We start from the raw sequence: 7,383 nt of genomic DNA, 5'->3' as shown, positions 1-7,383 counted from the left end.
AGTAGAAAACAGGGAGCTAATGTAAAATAAAAAATAAAAAATAAAAGTTTAGTTTACATAAATTGCCCTGAGTTCTACTTTGAAATGTATGTGGCTGAAACAGTTTCAAAATAGTATTAATGTCAAGGTTTTTAATGCAAAAATTCATTTTCCTTTTGCAAACACATGACAACAGTAGTTTTGTAGATTCTGTTTAGGCTGTAGTGACCCAATTGTCTGGTCAAAGGGCTGCATGGATGCAAGAGACAGGGTGAGTTAAAGTTTAACTCCCAGGAATTGTAAACCAAACCTAAAGCCACTGAACCTTTGGAGTTTGATATGATGATTCGCGCATAACCAGAGTGACACGTTGAATTCGCCATAATCAAGGAAACCTTTTCCGGGTGGGGATCTCCGAATCACTCAGGTATGGTCCATGTGTTTTGCTTTTTCTCTTTCCAATCTGTCAAAGTGTGCGGTGCAGATCAGTGGAAATGCAGTGAAAACAGCATCTACCCTCTTCTGTTCTAGAGCCTAAGTCAGGGATTTTTCTCGTTTGTTTTTATACTGTGAAGCAACCTGAAATATTAGGATGATCATAGTAAAGATGATCACCTTTTGTTCCTTGATGTAATCATTTCCTGAGGTTTCAAAAAAATGCAGATTTACCACTTTGGGTCCAAGAGTGGGGCTGACGTTTCTGAAACGGTTCTTCAGCAGTCCCAGACAGCAGGGAGAGATGCCGGCTCGCCACCTGTCCTGGTCCCAGGACGCCGGGAAACAAAAAATGTATCAACAAGAGAAGTAGTATCACCATCACTGGCAGACTGAGCACTCTGTATGGGCCGTAATTCCTGTCATATTTAAACTTCATATATCCAATGATCTCTTTTTCTCTCCTTCAGCCTGAAAATAACCCCCCAAAACCATAACAAAAATACCGGCTTGGTGAATCCTTGCTATTTCCTCTCCATTATTGCACTAACCAAAGGAGTGCCCTCAGCTATTCACCTTTCACTCTAGCAAACAAAAACAAAAACAGTCCTAGAAAGTGGTTGGCTTTGAGTGTGTTAAACTTCCTTACAATGGCTAATTATTAGATCTTCCCCTTCAGGGTGGGTTGGGCAATTGTGCTGCAGTGGATACGTTTTCACATAACCTTTCTGTTCACTCAGAAAGATGATTTGCAACCAAAATACGCCAGTACTTTAATTAAAGACCTAAATCAATCAGGGCACTTGTCGGTAATATCCCACTCCTACCAGAAAGCCCTGAAAGACTTTGTCCCATGATTATCAAAGTCAGTGCCAAAGAGAATGGGTTTCAACTAAATACGTTTATTTACCATAGAACTTCTCGGATGTGTACTGTGTGTCTCCCAGAAGATCAAGAACATTTTATTTGTGCTGGATTAGTGTTTTGCAAAATATACATTGACAAATTCACTCTAATTATATTGTAAGTTAGGAGCAAAGATGTGTTAGTCTGGTCTGAAACATTCTTTATAGTAGGCGCTGAGACACATACTATAGGTCTGAAAAAAAAAAAGTGAAATTGTGTATTTGCCAAGGCACTCAGGCCCTGCCCTACTAAATACAGAGTAATAGACAAATGATTTATGGGTTCATTTGTAGAATCATATTTTCTGGAAACACGCTGATACTGCCCATTCAAGATAACTTCTCAATTTTACTGTTCTAATTTATTATTTATCAAGTGTAAGCACATGGGAAAGATAGTTGGCAAGAAAAAAATTAGTTGTTGTAGGCAAATATAAAATGACGCAGTGGATATAAAAACAACTGAATACTCAGTTATTTCCAACTGGGCTAATGCCACATTGGTTTTGTGTAATTTCAGATATATTTTCTATATTGTATTCAGTGCAGATTAATAAATGTGGCTCATAAGAGTGACTTCATTGTCAACTAAGTTGAGGAAATGGTGGCTACACAGGTCTTTTACTACATGAGTATTTTGAGTAGTAATAATAACAGGCACGTATTAGAAATATAAGCACTATATTGCCAAGTGCATTTCTTAGCACCTTCCATGCATTTATTTCATGTTATTCTTAGAACAGATATATATAAGGTAGATAGTATTATAACATTTTACAAGTGAGAAAACTAAGTCTCAAACAAGTAACCCATCAGGCTCAACATCGCCCAGCTGAAAAGTGGCAGAACCAGGTTTCTCAGCCAGGTGCTGTGACCCCAGAGCCCAGGCGGGTCACCGTTACACTGCACTCAAAATGGGTGAGGATTTACACTGTGTGTAAATATGTTCCTTCATTGTGAGTATCTAGGTGAATATGTTTATTCATCGTGAGTATCTAGGTTTTGTTTTCTAAGCTTAATTTACAACAGAATGTCTTCCAGAAACACCTATAAACATCTCTCAGAAATGGCATTCCTCAAGACACAGATTAGGAAAGGACAAGTCATTTTAATAGCCCATATCCAACAGTCGTGACAACAGTTGATTGAAATCATCACTGTTGGAATCATCACAACTAAACAGGGACCTTACGAATCCAGCCATCTCCCGTCACAAAGGACCATCCCTATGTCTGCTAGAGACTTACGGTCCTGTGTGTTCCGGATTCATTATAGAATGAACACTGGACTTTTTTCCTAACAGAGCTGGGTTGGAATGCCTGCACCAAAACTCCCTAGGTTTGTGACCTTGGGCATAATATTTAACTTCTCTGAATCTCAGATTGCTCAAGTACAAAACAGGGGTAAAATCTGCCCCATAGAATTTAGAAGATTGAATGAGAGGATGGAGCGAACAGTTAAGCACAGTTCCTAGCACACAAGGAATTCAGCGTAATTATCTTCCGTTTTCATTCTCCCATGTGTAACAACCTCCAGAAAAGTTTCCTAAACTTTCTGAACCTATCCATTAGCACCTCTTTGTCAAAACATTACCAACATAGTTGAAATTAAAAATTATCCAAAAATAATGAAGTTTTCATTAGCCACAAGGAGTAACCCTATTCGGAGAAAGAGACAACCTATACCCTTTTATTTTAAATGACAAAAAAAAAAAACTAGTATATTTTAGAGAATGTTGCTCAAGGAAACTCTTAGTTAAAAGCCCAACTCCCTTCCCACGGAAACATGCAGGACACCTGTCACAGTCTGTGTTCATTTCGTCACACAGCCAATTGATATTAAAAATGTTTCAGTAATTTCTAAAATATTGCCATCTCTCAGAAAGCGGAGTAGCACGTTGGGTACTATTGCACAATGGCCGTCATTACCTTATGTGTCTCCAAATGACTCAATAAGTTCAAACAAGATGATATTGATCAACAGAGGATAAACACTGTTTTATCTTACCCATAGAAACAGTAACCAGGCTCCTCTAAAGTACAGTTCTAGCAGCCCAACCAACCCCCCGCCCCCTGGGAAAAGCACCTGGAAAAGGACCAACACTACTGCGTGGCATTCTATATTAAAAATCTCAGTCCCATCTGCTCCTGGGCCCACTGCTTGCTGGACAATCCAGGCCTTTATTAACAAATGTTTCCTGCTGATTGGACCAGGAAAGCTGGTTTATCAGTTTGGTACATCAAACCTAGTCCAACTAGGTCATCAGCATTTAAAAACTATTTAGAATTTTTAATGAAAACTTTGTGTTGAATATTTTTACATACCTTTTTTATTGTTTGTGCAATTACAGTTATTCTCGCTTTTTCTCCCCTTCCCCACCTCCATCCATCCCCACTCTCTCCCCTCCCACATTCAATCCCCATATCGTGCCTGTGTCCATGGGTTGTGCATAAGTGTTCTTTGGTTAATCTCTTTACCATCTTTCACCTAATCTTCCCCCACTTCCCCTCCAGACACTGTCAGTCTGTTCTATGTACTTATGCTTCTGTTTCTATTCCATTTGTTAGTTTACTGTGTTCCTTAGATTCCACGTATAAGCAAGATCAGGTGGTATTTGTCTTTCACCGACTGAACCATCAGCAAGAAGAACAGGGAACCCACTGTGTGGGAGAACATTTTTGCCGAGGATATATCTGATGAGGGTTTACTCTCCAAAATATGCAAAGAACTAATACAGCACAACACGAGGACGGCAAACAGCCCAATGAGGAAAAGGGCAGTGGACCTGAACAGACACTTACTTAAAGAGGACATATCATGGCCCATAGACAAATTTTAAAAGTGCTCAATATCACTCATCATCAGAGAGGTACAGATTAAAACCATGAAACATCACTTTACACCTATCAGAATGGCTACCATCAATAAATCAACAAACAAGCATTGGAGAGGATGTAGAGAAAAGGGAACCCACGTCCCTGTTGGTAGGAATGAAGTCTGGTCCAGCCACTGTGGAAAACAATATAGAATATCCTCAAAAAGTTAAAAAATGGAACTCCCTTTTGACCCAGAAATTCCACTCCTGGGAATATATACACTAAGAATCCCACAACACCAACACAGAAAACAAAGGCGCCCCTGTTTTCACAGCGGCACTATTCACAATAGCCAAGATCTCAAAACAGTCTAAGTGCCCATCAGTACAGGAGGGGATAAAAAAGCTGTGGTGTATTTACACAACGGAATACTACACAGCAATAAAAAAGAAGAAATCTTACCTTTTGCAACATCATGGATGGACCTGGAGAATATTGTGCTAAATGAAATAAGCCGGTCAATGAAAGACAAATACCATATATATTGAATATTTCTGATTGATCCAAACCAAAAATTATTTTCTTTTATAAAAATTGTTGTGTTGACCAAAATATGCTGGTATCTTTAGCTCTCTAATTGGATTTTTTAAAGATATATAAACTGTTTTGTTTCTTCATACAATATGTACATGTTAATATTTTTTTATATAGGTGTTAATGGTTATATGGAAAATATTTTTCAGGTTTTGCTTATTTCAATAGGGTTTGGTCCCTGATAACATTAAGAGGGAAATAATAACAAGGATTAAGATAACTCCCTCTAGTTTGCAAGGTTATGTACAATATTCTGCACTGGTAGATAATATAGTTAAAGGGAATGAGTACATTGTAATTTGGCCAGATGAAATGACTAAGTGAACTAATTGGTTTGCAATTGTATAAAATGCCCCCTTCAGTGATATAGTGATGTCTTGTCTTCTTCTCTTCTTCTAGAAGTTAAAAAATTATCATTGTTTTTGGGATGCCCAGTTGATTTAAAAACACCAGATTTACATAGCGGAATTGACTACCATACCACCTTACTTCTTTAGAATATTCTAGTCTACAAAGCATTTTATACAGAAGAATTTATTTGATTTTTTTAATGCCAAATTTCTCCATAGTCAATTTAGTATGCCTCATTTCTTCAAGGGAATTGAGTCAAATCCAATTGTCCCAAGCTAGTTAATTGAAAGACGCTCTTGCCTGGTATATACGGGCCTAGCTCTCTTTACGTAGCAGGGTGCTGATTATATAGAGAGCCTTCAACTACTGTTCTAGACATTAACCAATCTGTTGATAAATGAAGAGATTAGATGAAACTACGAAAGAAGGTCTTGAGGATCCACATGGAAGGTGAGCAGAAAACCAGTCCCATGCAGGTCCCAGAAGAAAGCAACCTGAAAAGGTTTAAACCAGTACAAATGCTGTCACTGACATAGAGAAAGAAGCGAAGGAAGATTCTCCTTCACTCTTTAGGGTCTCCTAAAAGACTGGCAGAGCATTATGTACAAGTGCAATTGTTCATTTCTATTAATTTGACCGTAGCATTCTACCCAGCTCTTCTTTAGAATTGTGTTTAGTACACATCTTTTCAGCTGGAGCCTTCTGCCTAAAGTAAACTGGCTTATTAGATGTTCTTAAATCCTAACGCCTCTGATTTCTTGCTGTGGAAGTCAGAAATCAGAATCTGAGCCATGGAGGGAAGCTGTGTTGGCACATATAAGTGCTTACCTCAGGGTTTCATGACTCACATGTCGGGCACGTATTACCAACCAGTTAGAACTGACATCCTATGATGATGTTATTACTAATATTAATAATAGGTCTTACGTCCTTATGTAGCTCCTGCCATGTGCCAGGCACATATACTAACTTGTTAATCCTATGGGGTCCTATGGAATCCTATGGAATAAGACTACTGCTATGCCATTTTTCCAACACAGAGGTTAAGTCTTAGGGACACAGCTAATAAGTGGTAGAAACAGGAGCGAACTCCAGCAGCCTGGCACACACCACTCTGTAAACAGAGTATAAATGGAACACTGAGAAGCACTGAATCTTAGAACTAGAAAGAAACTTTGAGGTTTTTTTTATTTGACAGAGAAAAGCTAAATGACTTTCCCGAGGATGAAAGGCACTTTTTGTCCCGGGTAAGAGTCCGAGTGCAGGACCCCAACCCTCGGGCAGGCCCTTTGCATGATGTCACCTCCCACCGTACAGCATTTCTAATTCAGCCTGAATTACACAATTCTGGGAGGCAGATTAAAAGGCCCCCCGCGGGTAAGAGGACTACTCCCTTCACTCTGAGCCCTGCCCTTTTTGCTCTACCCAGACTCCAGACAGAACACGCCAGAGACTCAGTTAAAGGAGACGCACCCACTTGGTTACTCTGAGAACCTCCCAGGCCCAGGTCACAGAGGAAATATGTGTAGACACAGGCACCATGAACATAGTAAAGGTGTCTCCAAAAACACACAGTGATTGTCCTGAATGACTTGGTTGCCTTACACCAAAGTCCTGCTGGTGTCTGAAGAGGACACGCCCTCCTCCCCGGAGAAAGAATAATTGGGCTGCTAGGTCTCTGGATGCTGAGGGAGCCCCATATTTAAACTGACCTAATTTGTAGCTTTAAATTAAGACCCAAATGCTCCCAAATAGGAGCTCTGCCAGCCTCAGTAGAGTTGTTCATTTGGGATAATAAGAGTATGTTTCAGAAGTTCCTTGTTAAAATACAAATTAGTTGGGATGCAGAGTGTGAGGGGTAGGGGCACTCAGGAACACTTTAGCCTAAAATCACTTAGCAGAACAGCCTGGTAAAGCCCTGTGGAAATGGTACTTAGGACAAGTAAAGTTTTGATGGTGGCAAAGGGAAGATGTAGAAAAGAGGTGGCCCATTGTGGAAGTGTCATGGGTAACCAGAGGATAATATAGGGTATTTGAATGGCAGGTATTTGTCTGATCTTTGAGAAAGAATTGATTTAGGTTGGTAAATAATTTTGATTTATGATTAAAGTCATTTGAGCACCACCCTTAGCAGACGTCTCCACGTCTCTGACACGTTGTACAAATTACTTAATACAGGTGCATTGACTTAAATCAGAATCATCTAGGGAATGCCATCAGATGGCTCCTTGGGGTATTTTAAGATAAGAGGAAAATCCTATAAAGTCTAGAAACTCTTATTTTAACTGGCCTTTCAAATAAGC

At 39.4% G+C, this 7,383-nt stretch overlaps 1 protein-coding gene across 2 annotated transcripts in view; it reads left to right on the top strand.

The window, feature by feature from the left end:
* The first annotated feature begins 311 nt into the window (after nucleotides 1-311).
* A1CF (APOBEC1 complementation factor) overlaps nucleotides 312-7,383 on the top strand; it is a 75,249-nt gene continuing 68,177 nt past the window's right edge. For both annotated transcript variants that reach the window (XM_024563425.3, XM_024563423.3), the window contains exon 1: nucleotides 312-406. The gene's annotated coding sequence lies outside the window, so the exon portion shown is untranslated. The remainder of the gene's footprint in view (nucleotides 407-7,383) is intronic.

This window comes from Desmodus rotundus, chromosome 4 (genome assembly GCF_022682495.2).
Source record: "Desmodus rotundus isolate HL8 chromosome 4, HLdesRot8A.1, whole genome shotgun sequence".
NCBI classification, from domain to species: Eukaryota; Metazoa; Chordata; class Mammalia; order Chiroptera; family Phyllostomidae; genus Desmodus; species Desmodus rotundus.
This window is presented reverse-complemented; position numbering and strand designations above follow the sequence as displayed.